Genomic DNA, 17,841 nt, shown 5'->3' with positions numbered 1-17,841 from the left:
AAACTCATCACTCAGCTTTCTATAAGTGGTATACATATATATTCATTTTGTGTACATATTAAAGGGGAAAGCTAATAAAATACTCCCGGGGCTCCTGGGTGTCTCAGTCGACTCTTGATTCCACCTCCAGTCGTGATCTCACAGTTTGAGAGTTTGAGCCCCACATTGGGCTCCACAAGGTGGAGCCTGCTTGGGATTCTCTCTCTCTCTCTCTCTCTCTCTCTCTCTCTCTCTCTCTCTCTCTCTCTCCCTGCCCCTCCTCCTCTGCTCATGCGTTCTCTCTCTCTCTCAAAAAAAAAAATAACTTTAAAAAATACTCCCAATTATTTGAAGTTTCAAACCGAGGGAGGACATGTGACCATGTGACAGAGACCATAAGATGTGATGTTTATGTGGAGAGGTAAGTTATACAAATTCATTGTTTCCCCAGTAGCTGCCATGAATCACTCATTCAGCAGGACACCATCACATATTATAGAAGAATAGGGTTTCTTGATGAACATTTGGAAAATTCTGGGAAAATCTCTATTTATAAAATTTATCATTTAATTACAATGTCATCTCTGGAGGAGTAGGAGAAGGCTGGTCAAAAAGTAACAACCTTCCAGTTATAAGACAAAAAAATACTAGGGATATAATATACAGCATGATGACTATAGATAATATTGCCATATGACATATATGAAAACAGTTAAGAGAATAAATTCTGAGAGCTCTCATCACAAAGAGAGAGAAATTATTTTTCTTTTCTTTTTTGCTTTGTTTTTATTGTATCTATATGGGATGATGGATGCTAATAACTACACTTACAGCAATAATGATTTCACAATATATGTAAATTAAATTTATTAGGCTGTACATCTGAAACTTACACAGTGATGTATGTGAGTTATATCTCAACAGGACTGGAAGAAAGTGAAATGCCATCTCACAACTTAGCTTTCCGAGTATCATTTTGTCTTTTGTTTTGGTTTAGATTAACTTCCTCTTTCATTGTTTTGTTCGATTTTCAGCTTTCGTGGTAACATGGCCCCTGTTTTCCTTCTACAAGAGAAATTCAGCACACAGCAGAGTCCTTGATAAATTGGATTAGTTTGATGATCCCACTTGGAATAGGTATGTAGAACTTCTATATTTTCTTACTTAGTGTTTTGAACCCTTTTGATGATTCAACAGGAACCATTCCTGCTGTTCTTCCTGCTCACTGAGAATGGAATTTGCTATGAGGAGTAAAACTGATGGGTCAGAGATGACCTTTGTCTTTTCTGCTTCGAAGTATGTGTTTACGACTTGCAAGGCTCCGGAAGATGCCTTTCTTTTCTTCCTCGTGTGATAAATACACATTGAGAATACAGTCATTCCAGGAGAGGGAGGAAATTCTATGCTCGTAGGATTCTGAAAATAGTATTAATCTGCAACTCTTTGAACATCAAGTATATGAAATATGACTGATGCTCTGGTATGTTTATGAGTATAATATCTGTAGTTCAGTGCTGTAATGGAAAGATACAAACTTCTTTTTTCCCAAAATTAGGCCAGGCTTAGACAAAACTGAATACTAAATTACAGACTGAATAATTGCACATGTGAATTAATTAATCATCCCCGGATCACTGAGGTTTTGTGACAATTACTCCCTTGGTGTATCATCATATAAATATGATGTAAAACCCACAAAATACAGTATCTGACAGTTTTTCTATATACAGAATTCTTTTGAAGGAAATGTTCTATAATTAGATTCTTATAAGGTATAAGCCTTGTAACTCTTGATTTGATCCAGTTAAGACTACTTGGATAACTACTGTGTGTGTGTGTGTGTGTGTGTGTGTGTGAGATATATTATCACTAAGGTATATTTCATTATAAGATTCATTGCTTTCTTGTATTTGACTTTTAAAATATTATTAGGAATATGGTAGGCTTGTTGAGATGCTGGCAAAAATTTAGAAAAGTGTCCCATCTATATAAATTGTATTTTCAAAAGTAAAACTCTATAACAACTCTCCCGTGCCCTGCCCCTCAAAAAAAAAGTGTTGAAAACCACATTTCAGAAGTAGCACAGACTTGAGAGTTAATGAGACATGAGGACCTAGCTTTACTACTTAACCCATTACCTTAGGAGAATCTTTTATGTTTCCTTAGGAAGAGTGTTATTACTTAATTTGAATGGGAGGAAGAAAATAAATTAATTCACAGGTACAATGTATGAAGTCCACGAGGTCACTTTTATTCTTAATGAAGTATCAGGTAATTAAGGATTGTGTTTCCAAGAGTCTCCAAAGAATTTCATTTCTACCTTCTGTGAGAGTCTGAAATCCATAATTAGAGTTTAACTGCCTGATTTAAACAGAATTTGCAGCTGGTCACCTACATGTTAGATCTGTCTTCGTTTGTTTATTTTTACAAGGTTTTGTTTTGGTTTTTGGCCCACACAAAGTTGATACGTATGTATTTTAAACAATTACCAAATCAAAAACCCAGGAGAGTTCATTCACATAAAAATCTAAGTTCCCAGTCTTCTCTTTCTTGGTCAGTGACACTACAATTAAACCAGTTACTTATTTAAGAAATCTAGTTGCCATACAAGAGACTTCCCTCTTCTTAACCTCTCCACATCTACCCCATCAAGTTCTCCAAGTTCAGCCCTGACTCTGTGGTTCTCAACGCTTATGGTGAAAAGATGCTGGTTCCCAGGTTGCACCCAGAAAAGGAAGGCAGAATTTTTTTTTTAAAAAGCTCCTCAAAAGATTCGTATGTGCAGCTGGGGTTTAGAGCCACTGCTCCAAAATCTTCATTCGTGTCTGTGTCAAATGCCACCACCCCTCCCCCCACGCAAGTGAGACCTTCCTGTCTCACCAGTGCTCTGCAGTGGTCCTGAATTCACCTTCTCACTTCTATTCTGATCCCCAGTCAACCCATTCTCTGCCCAACAGCCAAAACGATTGTTTGTAAATAGAAAAACATCTGGTCAGTGCCTGCTTATACCTCTTCAGTAATAACAGCAATAATGAAGATCACGGATAGTGATCATTTATGCTTTGGTGGGATGAAGTTCAGGTTTGTGGAAAGACCGAGTCACCGAAGTGGTGAATTTCAGGACAAATGGGGGAAAGGGCATAAAAGGTATAACTGAAAATACCAAGGCAGTTTTGTTCCACCCCCCCCCCCCCCCCCCCCGCCAAATCAGGCTTCTGGCCGAATCTTCTGCTGGCCTGTTCCTCTAGGCAGTGACCCAGAGGCCAAAAATAGTGCTGACCTTTCCCACAAATTGCCACCCAATCCATGTCCTGGTCTCCCATGACCATCAGGAGGAGCAAAGGGATTTCATAATTTGTCAGTGACACTATTATAAGATTAATTTATAGCCACCAAAGTTTATTAAATGTCACTCCCTCAGAGTTGCATGATTCACCCAGCAAAATACAATGATATTGGTAAATTTTTAGGCAGAATAACAGAATTAAGGGTGTGTATTTGTTGGGGGGCGGGGGATGATGGTTACAGCTAGGATCTTTTTTCCTATAGCTCATAGATGTAGTTCTTTCTTTTCGCCAATAAATAATGTAAATCCAGTTATTCATTTGAGCTGCAGTGGAGACATTTTGTCCTCATGTGACTGTATCGTGATTTTATAGACCACTATATCAGCCACTGAAATCTTTTCTTTAGATTCTAAGCACCCCATCACTGTAGATGTTGCGCTTTCCACTGGGAGGGCAGAAGATAAGGTTTTCATCAAAAAGTACACTCTTTGACGTATAGTGATGTTGTTTCATCAGAGTTTTAAAAGATACCAGTAAATGCAAACCGCTTTGGTGCTGAGTGGAAACTTGGATCCCTGTCGGCACCCCATGCACGTGGCATAATCAACTTTTATTTCGTGCTTTTATTTCATGCTGTCTTATATACAGAACCTTCTGCAGTTCACCATTTCCATTATTAAAAAGTTCAAGGAGCTGCTTTAAGAACCTGACAAAAATGTGCATTTGACATTCAGGTAATGGAGACCAGTAAAGAGGTTATAAATGCAGCTACCTAGGTGTTGAATTAAGGCCGGGGGCATGGCTACCTTCTTTACCCTACATTATTTTCATCAGTGAAGCTAAAGTGTGTTTGGGGACCTAATTTACCCAAATAATATATATGCCTGTGCAGAGTTATCCTTCATTTAAGAAAACAGTTGATATTTTAAGCTTCCCCTAAACGTTTAGTTTGGGGGAAAATGGAAAACAAAATACATGGAGAGAAGCACACATGCGTGCATGTGCGCGCGCGCGCGCACACACACACACACACACACACACACACACACACACACACACTCTCACCCACACACACGGACCATCCCAAGAGACACTGGACAGGACCCTGCTTGCTAATGAGAGGCCTACGCATTTCTTTTTGGGATCAAGGTGGATTGGTCTTGTATGGAATTCTCTGTGGTGAATAGAGCTTTAATAAGGCCACAGATTCCTTTCATGCTGTTTTAGGAATTTCTTTGAAAGGATTCAGGCAGTGACACCCCTTGTGTTTTAGAGTTTTACATTTGTACAGACAAAGCTTTTCAAATAATATAAAGCCATTTTTCTAAATTCCTTATATCCCCGAGTCCCTGGGTTCTGGACAGAGGAAGATTAAAATCTCTATAAAATCTTCCATATTGCGACCACATGAACCAGCTATTGAGGGAGAAATTAATAGCATCTGAAATGAACCTTGTGTTAAGCGTCCTTCACTTTGTATTTTCTACTACTTTGCTCATTTTCTATTAAGTCTTTTTAATCAGAGAGCTCCCTAAAACTCACATACAGTTGATTCAGATTAATCTTTAAAATCTAATATAAAAGATAAATACATATTATGTTTGTTAAAGAGCAGACACACTATGAATGCTTGTGAATACTGAATTCATTCTGAAAATTCATATTATCTTGTATTGTTATATCAAATGGCTCCAAAAATATACGTTTGTCACAGATATTTACTACTGCATCAGACTTTTTCTTATTACTGTCATTCCTCTAGCACCTCGTGTTGACTCTTTTTTTGTTGTTGTTCTTTTTTTGTTTTTACCTTTTTTTAAACTTCAATTCTTTTTAGTAAACATACAGTGCGATATTGATTTCAGGAGTAGAATCAGTGATTCATCACCTACGTACACCCAGTGTTCATCCCAACAAGTGCCCTCATTTGTACCCATCCCCCATCTAGCCCATCCCCCACCCACCTCCCTTAGTCAACCCATAGTTTGTTCTCTATCATTAAGGGTCTCTTGTGGTTTGTTTCCCACTCTTCTCTTTTCCACTGCATATGTTTATCTGTTTTGTTTCTTAAATTCCACATATGAGTGAAATCATGTGGTATCATACAGTATTTGTCTTTCTCTGATTGACGAACTTAGCTTCACGTAATACATTCTAGCTCCAACCACATCTTTGCAAATGGCAAGATTTCGTTCTTTTTGATGACTGAGTAATATTTCATTGTGTTTATATATATATACCACATCTTCTTTATCCATTCATCAGTTGATGGACATTCGGGCTCTCTCCATAGTTTGGCTGTTGTTGATAATGCTGCAGTAAACATTGGGGTGCATGTACCCTTTCAAATCTGTATTTTTGTATCCTTTGGGTAAATACCTAACATTGCAACTCCTAGGTCATAGGATAGCTCTATTTTTAGTTTCTTGAGAAACCTCCATACTGTTCTACATAGTGGCTGCACCAGTTTACATTCCCACCAACAGTGCAAGAGGGTTCCCCTTTCTCCACATCCTCACGAATGCCTATTGTTTCTTGTGTTGTTAATTTTACCCATTCTGACAGGTATAAAGTGGTATCTCATCATGGTTTTGATTTGTATTTCCCAGATGATGAGTGATATTGAGCAACTTTTCTGGTGTCTGTTAGCATCTGGATGTCTTCTTTGGAAAAGTGTCTATTCAGGTCTTCTGCCCATTCCTTAACTGGGTTATTTGTTTTTTGGGTACTGAGTTTGATAAGTTCTTAATAGATTTTGAACATTAACCTTTTATTGGAAATGTCTTTGCAATTATGTCTTCTTCCATTTTGTCGGTTGCCTTTTAGTTTTGTTGATTGTTTCCTTCATTGTGCAGAAGTTTCTTATCTTGATGAAGTCCCAGTAGCTCCTTTTTGTTTTTGTTTCCCTTGCCTTTGGTGACATGTCTAGGAAGAAGTTGCTGTGGAAAGGTCAAAGAGGTTGCTGCCTGTGTTTTCCTCTAGGGTTTTGATGGTTTCCTGTCTCACATTTAGCTCTGTCATCCATTTTGAACTTGTTTTTGTGTACGGAGTGAAAAAGTGGTCCAGGTTCATTCTTCTGCATCTAGCCATCCATTTTTCCCAGAACTATCTGTTGAAGAGACTGTCTTTTTTCCAGTGGGTATTCTCTCCTGCTTTGTGAAGATGAGTTGACCATATAGTTGTGGGTCCATTTCTGGGTTTTCTATTCTATTCCATTGGTCTACGTGTCTGTTTTTGTGCCAGTACCATACTGCCTTGATGACTACAGCTTTGTAATAGAGCTTAAAATCCAGAATTGTGATGCCTCCAGTTTTGTTTTTCTTTTTCAGGATTGTTTTGGCTATTTGGGGTCTTTTGTGGTTCCATACAAACTTTGGGATTGTTTGTTCTAGCTCTGTGAAAAATCCTGGTGGTGTTTTGATAAGGGTTGCATTAAATGTATAAATCGCTTTGGGTAGTATAGACATTTTAACAGTATTTGTTCTTCAAATCCATAAGCATGGAATGCCTTTCCATTTCTTTGTGTCCTCTTCAAGTTCTTTCATAAGTGTTCTATAGTTTTCAGAGTATAGATCTTTTAACCTCTTTAGTTAGGTTTATTTCTAGATACCTTATTGTTTTTGGTTGCAAATGGGATTGATTCCTTGATTTCTTTTTCTGCTCCTTCATTATTGGTGTATAGAAATGCAACAAATTTCTGCACATTGGTTTCATATTCTGTAATTTGCAGATTTCATGTATCAGTTCTAGCAATTTTTTGATGAAGTCTTTTGGATTTTCTACATACAGTATAATGTCATCTGCAAATAGTGAAAGTTTGACTTCTTCTTTGCTGATTTGCATGCTTTTCATTTCTTTTTGTTGTCTGATTGCTGAGGCTAAGACTTCCAGTACTATGTTAAATAGCAACAGAGAGAGTAGACACACTTATTTTTTTCCCCCATTGAGGATGATATTAGCTGTGGGTCTTTTTTATATGCCCTTAATTATGTTGAGGTATGTTCCATCTATCACTACTTTGTTGAGGGCTTTTATCAAGAATGAATGCTGTATTTTGTCAGATGCTTTTTCTGCATCTATTGAGAGGATCATATGATTCTTACCCTTTCTTTTATTAATGTGGTGTATCATGTTGATTGATTTGTGAATATTGAACCAGCCCCAAAGCCCAGGAATAAATCCCACTGGTCATAATAATCATGACCTCTTGAGAATAATCATGTTGCCTCTTGAGAGTGAATATTTTAGAATGAAACATATAGTCTTCCAGTATCCTCCATGCTTGGACTCCACATTAGATTTTAGTAAATATTTTTAGAATTTGTAGAATGAATAACTCAAATGCATTTTGATATTAGACACAAGCAGAGGAAATACCAAAGCTAGGAACGGACTTGGTACATAGAATAATGAGCAATGGAAATGGTAATTCATCAGATCAGAGACTATATTTGATACGCTCTGCTGAAGCAGAGAGATGGACATCATTTTTAAAGGATTTGGATAAAGTAAAAAAGCCGAGAAGGCTAATATTTTGGTTAAGAACTCATCCTGATTTTATTAAGGCCATGGCCGTTGACTTCCTTCTTCACCACTATTTTCATCTTTAATTTTTTTCTGCCATGTTGAGGAGATGTTCTAGCGTGAAGATTCCTAACTGAGATGCCTTATCTTTTGAAACTTTTCTGGGGTCATGTGGACAACCATTAAAATGTAGAGTACTACAGAGTGGCTATAAATACTAGTCTGGTATAGAAATAGCTGCACTAGTGAAGAGTTTGGTGGCTTCTAATTCTGTCCAAGTAAACTCTAGGAAGTACTTGAATGTCTTCCACATTTCCATCTACCTATCCATTAAATCTCTGACTTCTCTTGGCAAAGTTCAAACCCAATTAAAGATGATAGACTTTATATTACTTCTCTTTTGCATTTTAGAAAAAGAGTAGATGGTCCAAATGGATATGATGGTCTTCACGATACTATAAGCCCTTCATACGGAAAGTTATTTTTCTCAATAGTAGTGAAATTTCATTTCAAAATTAGACTGCATTCATAGTGTAACAACACACAGTGCCTTGGGAAAGAAACAGTTTCATATATTTAAGGTTCCTAAATCATATCCTCATATTTGGGAGAATTTAAAAACAAAGCAAAACATTTTCTTTATCAGAATAATAATATGATCAATGATAACTTTGATATTAAGTATTTTGAAATAAAGAACTTCCATATTTAACTTTGCCTTTTCAATGTTCAATCATATTTTTCTTTACATTATTAATATTCTAAAACATTTTCATCTACTCTTGTTTTTACTTGTGTATCTTTTCTAACCTATAAAATAAAAAGATTTTAGATGGCTTAGCACAATAATAAAATAGAACAATTATAAATGAAATAGAAAATTAAGGGAGGGGTGCCTGGGTGGCTCAGTCAGTTAAGCGTCAGACTCTTGATTTGGATCAGGCCATGATCTGGTGGTTGGTGGGATTGAGCCCCACATCGGGCTCTTTGCTGACAGCTTGTTTGCAATTCTTGCTCTCTGCCCCTCCCCAACTCAGTGTGCTCACTTGCTCTCTCTCTCTCTCTCTCTCTCTCCCTCTCAAAAATAAGTAAATAAACATTTTTTTAAAAAGAAAATTAGGGGAGGAAAAAAGTGTAATTAAAACCAGAGAACCAAGAAGGAAAGAAATATCAGTCACAATTAGGCAGACCCTAGGGACCAGAAGTTACTACTGTTGGTCTTTAAGCTTGACTCTGAGTTTCCTGGCAGCAAAATTTAGTTAGGCAATTTTGTTATCTGAAAAAAAAATCTCACAAAAAGCAAGTACTGTACTGTCTAACATTATCATATTCATTCTGTAAAAAGAGAAATTGCACACTGGAAGGAATGGAAACTGTTTATGATGCTGTGGGACGATTGAACTCATATTAAAGCATCACAACAGGAGGGATGAGCTACAGCTGTCCTGAACCGTGTGTATCTATCATCAGCATCTATTTATATTTGAAGTCATGTTTCAGCTAATGGTTGAATGAAATCCATTGAAGTCAGGAATTTGTATATTGAATTCCATTAGCCTTTTAACCTCAATGGGCACAGAGGTCTTGATCATATCTTCTGTTCTCTACCACCCTCAACATTAAAATTTTTTTAAAGATTTTATTTTTAAGCAACATCTACAGCCAATTTGAGGCTCAAACCCACAACCCAGAGATCAAGAGTCTCATGCTCCGCTGACTGAGCCGGCCAGGAGTCCCTGTCAGCATTAAATTTTGAATGATGGTTTATGGAATCAGGTTGAAGCTATAGTTTCAAAATTGCTGTCTAGATTCTCACAAAAGTGGAGGTAGTTTTATTGTTTCAAATTCTTTAGTTTATTTCATTTGGCATAAAATCACATGGCCGCCTAACACAGTTTTTATTAGGTTGGCTAATACCAGACATACATATTTTTAATTTTGTTACTCTGTAAGCTTTTGGGGGAAAAAAATGAATGAGTCTTTATATTTTTTTGATTAGGATCATTGAACAAAGAGTAGTAAACTGCTACATATTTCCCTAAACAACAACTTCCTGCATTAATCTATTGCAATATGAATATTGTGATTAATTCTCGTAAAAGCATGGCACACAACTGGATCATTTTAAAAAGGAAAAAGAGGGAATCACATATTATGTAAGCCACATGGTATAAGATAGAGTTAGGAATCCCTATGCATGAATTCTGGTCTTAAAAGATTGAAAGGACGACTTTCAATAAGGAAAAAACAATGGAAATGAATCCATAAGAAAGAATGAATCGTCAGTAAAACACGCCTCTTCTATGTTAACATATAGCTTGTTTCCAAATACTGCATTGTAACCAACACACAGTAGAATTAAGTAATGAGGGGCCAAAATTTGAAATTTATATTCTTCTTCCACTAATTTCTTATGACTTTGGGCATATTCTTTTTTTTTTTCCTAACAACCTTTTTATGTTTTTTTTTTTTTTATTTTGAGCATATTTTTAACTTGTGGCTGCCATATAAGTTCTCCCTATTTAGAATAAAAGATAAGTTTGAGAGCCTGTCTCCAGGTATTAAACAAAAGGTCAACATGGTGGTACTGAATGCTGTTTTTCTGGGACATTTTTTCAACTTACAAAGACCATTTTAAATTAAATTGATTATTTTGCAAACTGGTGCAGCTGCTCTGGAAAACAGTGTGGAGGTTCCTCAAAAAAATTAGAAATAGAATTACCCTATGACCCAGCAATTGCACTACTAGGAATTTATCCAAAGGATACAGGAGTGCTGATGCATAGGGGCACATATACCCCAATGTTTATAGCAGCACTTTCAACAATAGCCAAAGTATGGCAAGAGCCTAAATGTCCACCAACTGATGAATGGATCAAGAAGGTGTGGTTTATATATACAATGGAATACTACTTGGCAGTGAGAAAGAATGAAGTCATGCCATTTGCAGCAATGTGGGTGGAACTGGAGGGTATTACGCTGAGTGAAATAAGTCAGTCAGAGAAAGACAGAGATCATGTTTTCACTCATATGTGAAACTTGAGAAACTTAACAGAAGACCATGGGGGAAGGAGGGGGGAAAACATAGTTAAAAACAGAGTGAGGGAGGCAAACCATAAGAGACTCTTAAATACAGAGAACAAACTGAGGGTTGACTGGGGGGATGGGGGAGAGGGGAAAATGGGTGATGGGCATTGAGGAGGGCACTTGTTGGGATGAGCACTGGGTGTTGTATGTAAACGATGAACCAAGGGAATCTACCCCCAAAACCAAGAGCACACTGTACCCACTGTATGTTAGCCAACTTTACAGTAAATTACATTTAAAAATATAATAATTAATTAATTAACTAATTACATTGATTATTCTGAGGGTACCTATGTGGCTCAGTCAGTTAAGCGTCCAACTTCAACTCAGGCCATGATCTTGTGGTTTGTGAGTTCAAGCCCCATGTCGGGCTCTGTGCTGACAGCTTGGAGCCTGAGACCTGTTTCAGATTCTGTGTCTTCCTCTGTCTCTGCCCCTCCCCCCCCCATCAAAAATAGATAAACATTTTTTTTAATTTTATTAAATTGATTATTTTTACTGCTATGCAGTTAAAACTTGAGTATCACCATTAATCTGCTCGACTCTTTCCCATTTTCCAAGCACTGCTGTGGTCCGGTCCCCATGTGGGAACCCTAACACATATCATTACTTCACATTACCTGATTTCAGAGCAGCGCTGGGAGATAGGTAATATCATCTTCACTCTGCATGTAATAAACAAAGATGTATTACAGGAAAGTTATGTCATGAGTAATTCCCATCTCCTTGCTAAGAAGGATAACCCAAGAAAACCAGAATTTTTGCTTTCTCAGCACAAAACTCTTATCCATCAGCGCTTCGCCATCAGGGTTGTGTTGTCCCCTGTGGGACATTGGGCAGTTTATGGAGCCGTGTTTGGTTGTCAGGGGCAAGCGTCCCTGGCATCTAGTGGGCAGAGGCTAGCGATGATGCAAACTTCCTGCGATGCACAGGGAACCCATATCCCCAACAAGGAATTATCCAGATCAAAATGTCCGCAGTGCTGAGGTGGAGACGCCCTGCTCTAAAAACGTGCCTTGTGAGGGGCTCCTGGGTGGCTCAGTCGGTTAAGTGTCCAACTTCAGCTTAGGTCATGATCGCACAGTTCGTGGGATCGAGCCCCGCGTTGGGCTCTGTGCTGACGGCTCGGAGCCTGGAACCTGCTTCAGATTGTGTCTCCCTCTCTCTCTGCCCTTCCCCTCCTCACGCTCTGTGTCTCTCAAAAATGAATAAACATTGAAAAAATTTTCTTTTAATAAATAAATTTTTAAAAAGTGCCTTGTGGAGAGTATTGAGTAGTTAGTGAAAGGCTATAGATGTTCATAAAAAAGGAAAGTGTATAGGAAGTGAGTATTCTGACAGGGACACTGGGCAGAGTGAGTCTGGGGACTGAGGGGGAGTGTTGGGCAGGAAGGCTTTGCGGATGGAGCCAGGAGACATGTGGAAACATGTACGAAAGGGAACTTTTCTCCTCCTTTTTATTTTTTATTATTTTTTAAGGTTTATTTTGAGAGAGACGGCACAAGTAAGGGAGGAACAGAGAGAGAGAAAAAGAGAGAGAATCCCAAGCAGGCTCTACACTTTCAGCTGAGAGCCTGCCATGGGGCTCGAACTCACAAAACCGTAAGATCATGACCTGAGCTGAAACCAAGAGTTGGAGGCTTAACTGACTGAACCACGCAGGCGCCCCCTCTCTTTCCTTTCAAATACAGGACAACCTGTCTGCCCTCTTCATGCTCCAGCCTCACTCAGCATCTCGCTGGACTTTCTTGGCCGTTTCCCCTCTGCTGCTCATTCTGATTCCACAGGGCATGTGAGCTCTAAGAAGTGTCATGACCCACTACCTACCGGGGGGCCCTGTCTTACTCCAAATCTGCATTTCAGTTGTACCTTGCATACAACCCCAGCCGGGAACTGGATGGCTGTATCTACTCTGAGGGAAGATATTTAACTTCCCTGAGCTTCGGTATCTTTATCTGTAAAAATGGAAATAGTGGTATTTTCTTCCTGGGATTGTCGTAAGGAATAAAAGAGTCTCTACTACAAAGCAAGTTCTTCCTAAGTATCCTATTAGCTCCTCAGTTAAGTGGCATTTCATTGGCTTTCTCAAAAAAAACAAAAACAAGAATTCTAACCACTGGTGCTCTGTGGTCTGCCATTCTCATCCCCAAACAGTACAAACAAAAGCAATAATAAAAACTTGCTGCTCTGCTTCCTCCCTAGTCTGGGTCTCGCCAGCTCTCAGAATCGGGTTCCGTCTTTGACATACCCCTCCCCCGTTGTTGTGCGAGTCGTCATCGCTGCAACTGAATGAGTCTGAAGTCTTCTTTAACGATTTCTTCAGTTATGTTTCTCCCACCAGTTTTACTTCACTCCAGTCCTTCCTCGGTACTGATTCCAGAATAATCTATATGTTTTTAAATGAGCCACATAACGTTACGCTTCTACCTTAAAAACTGTTGACTCCAGGGGCTCCTGGGTGGCTCAGTCCGTTAAGCACCGACTTCGGCTCAGGTCATGATCTTGCGGTTTGTGGGTTCAAGCCCTGCGTCAAGCTCTGTGCTGACGGCTCAGAGCCTGGAGCTGGCTTCTGATTCTGTGTCTCCCTCTCTTTCTGCTCCTCCCCTGCTCATGCTCTGTCTCTATCTCTCAAAAAATAAATAAATGTTAAAAAATAAAAACTGTTGACTCCATGGTGCCCACAGGCGCCTATCCTACAAACTGAAATTGGAGAATTTTATGCAAGCTCCTAAGAGCCACTCCCTTCCATTATCCTACGTAAGTTTTACCACACTGGTGTCTTACTGTTCACTGGGAGTTATCCAAACGCTGTGCTTGCACACGGTCCCCATTCTGCCTGCAGTATGCTGAACCTCCTTTCCTGCCACGTGTGTATTCTTCTCAAGACCCTGATTAAATCTCACTTTTTCACTGATGCCTCTTCACATGCCTGGCTCATCTTCCCCAAGCAGAGTTAGGTTTACCATGCTGTGTTCCCAGAACTCTTCCTTCATAGTTACCCAGCACTTAGCACCTTGTATTGTAACTTATTGATTTCCTCGGTCATTTCCCTGGGACTGCCCTCATATTCATCATAGTATTCCTAGGGCAGTACATAACGGCCACTAAATACATGCTTTATTGTTGAATAAATGCTAAGCGACCCATGAATCCCTGTTAATTTATCATTCCCTTGCAGCTAGGGAAATGGTGCAATAAATTAATTTGCCCAACGTTCTGGAGCATCCAAAAAGATTAGCAGTGAGTTTCATTAACTTCAGTTTTTACCCTCCCACCATTTCTCAGCTGGGAAGAAATGCAGAGAGAGAGAAATGTAATGTACCTACCTCCTAAGACTTTGACACCTTTTGTAAGATGTGGTGTCATCCAGCTTCTTTCAAAATTATCAACATAAGTACTTAGGAAGCGTTTAAGGTATTATAATGTTCTCTCAAGAAAAAAAGCTATCACTTAAGGACAGATGTCATCCATTCATTCAACAGATTTGTGTTGATTGCTGAATATGTGCCAATTGCCTGGAACATTATTATTCTATTAATACTATATTTTAATAATAATCGTACTATTTTTTGAAAATTAATGGGATGTAGGGCGCCTGGGTGGCTCAGTAGGTTAAGCGCCGACTTCAGCTCAAGTCATGATCTTGCAGTTTGTGAGTTTAAGTCCCACATTGGGTTCTGTGTGCTGACAGCTCAGAGCCTGGAACCTCCTTTGGATTCTGTGTCTCCCTTTCTCTCTGTCCCTCCCCCACTCATGCTCTGTCTCTCTCACTCTCTCAAAAATAAATAAACATTTTTTAAAAAAGAAAATGAGGGGCGCCTGGGTGGCTCAGTCGGTTGAGCCTGACTTCGGCTCAGGTCATGATCTCATGGTCCGTGAGTTCAAGCCCCGCGTCGGGCTCTGTGCTGACAGCTCAGAGCCTGGAGACTGTTTCGGATTCTGTGTCTCCCTCTCTCTGACCCTCCCCTGTTCATGCTCTGTCTCTCTCTGTCTCAAAAATAAATAAACATTAAAAAAAAAAAAGAAAATGAATGAGATGTAAAATGTGTCCTCTAATGCCCAAGAATAATTAATTGACTCACTTGTGCTAAGAAGATATCTACAAGTTTTATATTTGATCTAGGACTTTAAATGCATTTGTTAATAAACCCTTCTAAAGGAAGCTGATGTTACCTATATATCTTGGTGCTGGGTTCAGAGATTATTCCTCACTCTATGAGCAGGCATATTCCAGAACAACAGCATCATGTGGTATTGTTACATCATGTCTTTCTGAGTTAGATCATAATTATACTTAGATACACTTTTTAAAAATTAGTTCTCTTCAGGGGCACCTGGGTGGCCCAGTTGAGCATCGGACTTCAGCTCAGGTCATGATCTAATGGTTTGTGAGTTCAAGCGCCATATGGGGCTGGGTTCCAGCTTGGAGCCTGGAACCTGCTTCAGATTCTTTGTCTCCTTCTCTCTCTGCCCCTCCCCTGCTCGTGTTCTGTCTCTCTCTTCTCTCAAAAATAAATAAACATTAAAAAAATTTTTTTTAATTAGTTTACTGCATAAAGCCATTCCTTTTACATTCCATTGAACAAATTTAACAAGTTTATGGTCTTCATGTCGCAAAATCGTAAAAACCTGCCTTTACTAATATAAATGTGACATGTTTATACACTCAAGAAGTATATGCGTTTGAGTATATAACTATATTCTGATCACTACCAAATACCACTGTTATTAATGCTTCACGCCATGCTGGATGTTTACACTGATGTACAAAAGTCTCTGCTCTTGCGGCCTCTGGGTGATTTAGTGAGTTCAGCGTCTGACTCTTGATTTCAGCTCGGGTCGTGATCTCGCACTGAGTGTGGAGCCTGCTTGGGATCCTCTCTCCCTCTTTCTCTGCCCCTCCCCCTCTCGCACGTGCATGCTCTCTCTCTTTCTCTCTTTCTCAAAATAAATAAACTTAGTAAAAATTCTCTGCTCTTAAGATAGTTGTGAGAATGAAAAAAAAATTGAGTTTGGTACCTTCTTTTACTTTTTCTTGTAATATATTGCAGTGTTTTTCATTGATCTATTTGCAGAAAGCACCAATATAAATATGTTAGTGTATAACTGCTAGTGTATATAATTATATGTTATTATTATATAGTATATTATATATTTTTTATGTATGTATTTCTCGCTGACTTCGAAGCATTGTCCTGGAATTTTTCCTAAAAAATATGCTACCATACCGGTTTTCAACACAGATTTAATGACTATTTTTTAACTTTATTCAAACTGCATTATCAGTGCAAAATTTCATTTTTTATATGCTCTGTATTTTGCTAAGATTATTCAAGCCCACTAAGTGCATATTTGTGCATATTTATTTGTACACATGCCCATCTAAGACTAACAATGTTGTAAGTCGATGTATCAGCGAGTTAAAAAGTACTTCCATAAGCATAGTGTAGCGGTTATGGGCATAAACTTTGCACCCAGAAGCTCTGGCTTCGAGTTCCCCATCAAAACCTATCCATGGAGTTTCCTTGTTTCCTGACTTATCTTAGCCCCCATTTTCCCATTTTGCCAGGGAGGGTCATCAGGCCCATTTTATGGACAGACCATGGAAAGGATTCCATGAGATGGGTTGTATAAAGTTAAACAACTTTCTGCGTGCCTGTGCAGGTTAGAGTACAGAAAATAGTGATTTGAATTTAGACCCCACAAAGGCCTTTAATAGTTCAATTTTGTGTCAAAGGGAGAGATAGAGGGAAAAAGCCATGTCCACAGCAATTGGGAAGTATCTGACTCCAGGTCACGGAGCTTTGGAGTGCCCCTGAATGTGAGCTTCCCTCATGCCTGCCCTGCCTCTAGCCCCGAGCTCCTGGTGGGCCAGATGGATTTTTACATCCTCAGTGTTCTGAAACATAGTAAGCACTCCAGAAATGCTGGGTAATAATGCAGTTAAAGAAAATTTTGACAATTGCGTGATTGTAAGAATTCCTATGGGAAATTAAAGTTAGGGAGTCAAAGACTGAGAGTCTTTGAGCCACACTAGTATAGCAGAAGGTAGTCTTTTTGCTAAGGTTCTGTTACATCACATCCCAAGGGCAAGAATCTTGTCTTAATTGATGTAAGAGAGTGCCTGGTATAGACAGACACTCAATATCTATTCGTTTCATAACTGATAGAGCAAATGGATAAACTTGAATAACTAGAAGGAAGTGTTAATAAAAACCTTTTGAAGTTTTGAAATAAAAATTTTATTATTCTTACTATTGTTTTGCCACTAACGTTTTGGAAAGAATATATGCCTTTGGGTGGGTTTTTATCCTCAGGTCTCCTTGTATTCCTCTTTTCCATGTGCAATATAAAATTCTCCCTTTGCTTTTTTCCTCCATTTGTTTTGCTTATAAACAACTGGACTTTGTTTTCTCAATACTTTAAAAATATTTATCGTTTTCTTAAGACTCTTATTGAAATAAAATAAAACTTTGTTAATGTGTACTAAATGAAGAAAAGTTGAGACATAGTTGTTTGTTTTGTTTTTTAATTTTTTTTTAATGTCTTTATTTTATTTTGAGAGAGGGACAAAGTGTGAGCAGGAGGAGGGGCAGAGAGAGAGGGAGACACAGAATCTGAAGCAGGTTCCAGGCTCCGAGCTGTCAGCACAGAGCCTGACATGGGGCTCCAACACACAAACTGTCAGATCATGACCTGAGCTGAAGTCGGACGCTTAACCGACTGAGCCACCCAGGCAGGCGCCCCTGTTTGTTTTGTTTTATGCATAAAATGTAACTGAAATTCAGGGACTGTGGACAGTGGTATTTTTGAGGTGTCTATGTTAGGAGGTGAGAGAAGAATGATCCTTAAGGAACACCATGACTTTCAATAGCACAGATACTTCTGAAGTCCTTTAAATTATTGTGTACCCTTAGGATAGTTAAGGTGGAACTGCAGTCTTACTTCTTCTCTTGTTTTTGAT

At 38.7% G+C, this 17,841-nt stretch overlaps 1 protein-coding gene across 1 annotated transcript in view; it reads left to right on the top strand.

Moving 5' to 3' along the window:
- CHRM3 (cholinergic receptor muscarinic 3) overlaps positions 1-17,841 on the top strand; it is a 522,351-nt gene that overhangs the window by 268,681 nt on the left and 235,829 nt on the right. The window contains exon 4 of the mRNA XM_011287200.4: positions 1,014-1,116. The gene's annotated coding sequence lies outside the window, so the exon portion shown is untranslated. The remainder of the gene's footprint in view (positions 1-1,013; positions 1,117-17,841) is intronic.

This window comes from Felis catus, chromosome D2, assembly GCF_018350175.1.
Source record: "Felis catus isolate Fca126 chromosome D2, F.catus_Fca126_mat1.0, whole genome shotgun sequence".
In the NCBI taxonomy this organism is placed as follows: domain Eukaryota; kingdom Metazoa; phylum Chordata; class Mammalia; order Carnivora; family Felidae; genus Felis; species Felis catus.
Note: the sequence above shows the minus strand (reverse complement) of the source record. Positions and strands in the feature narration are given on the sequence as shown.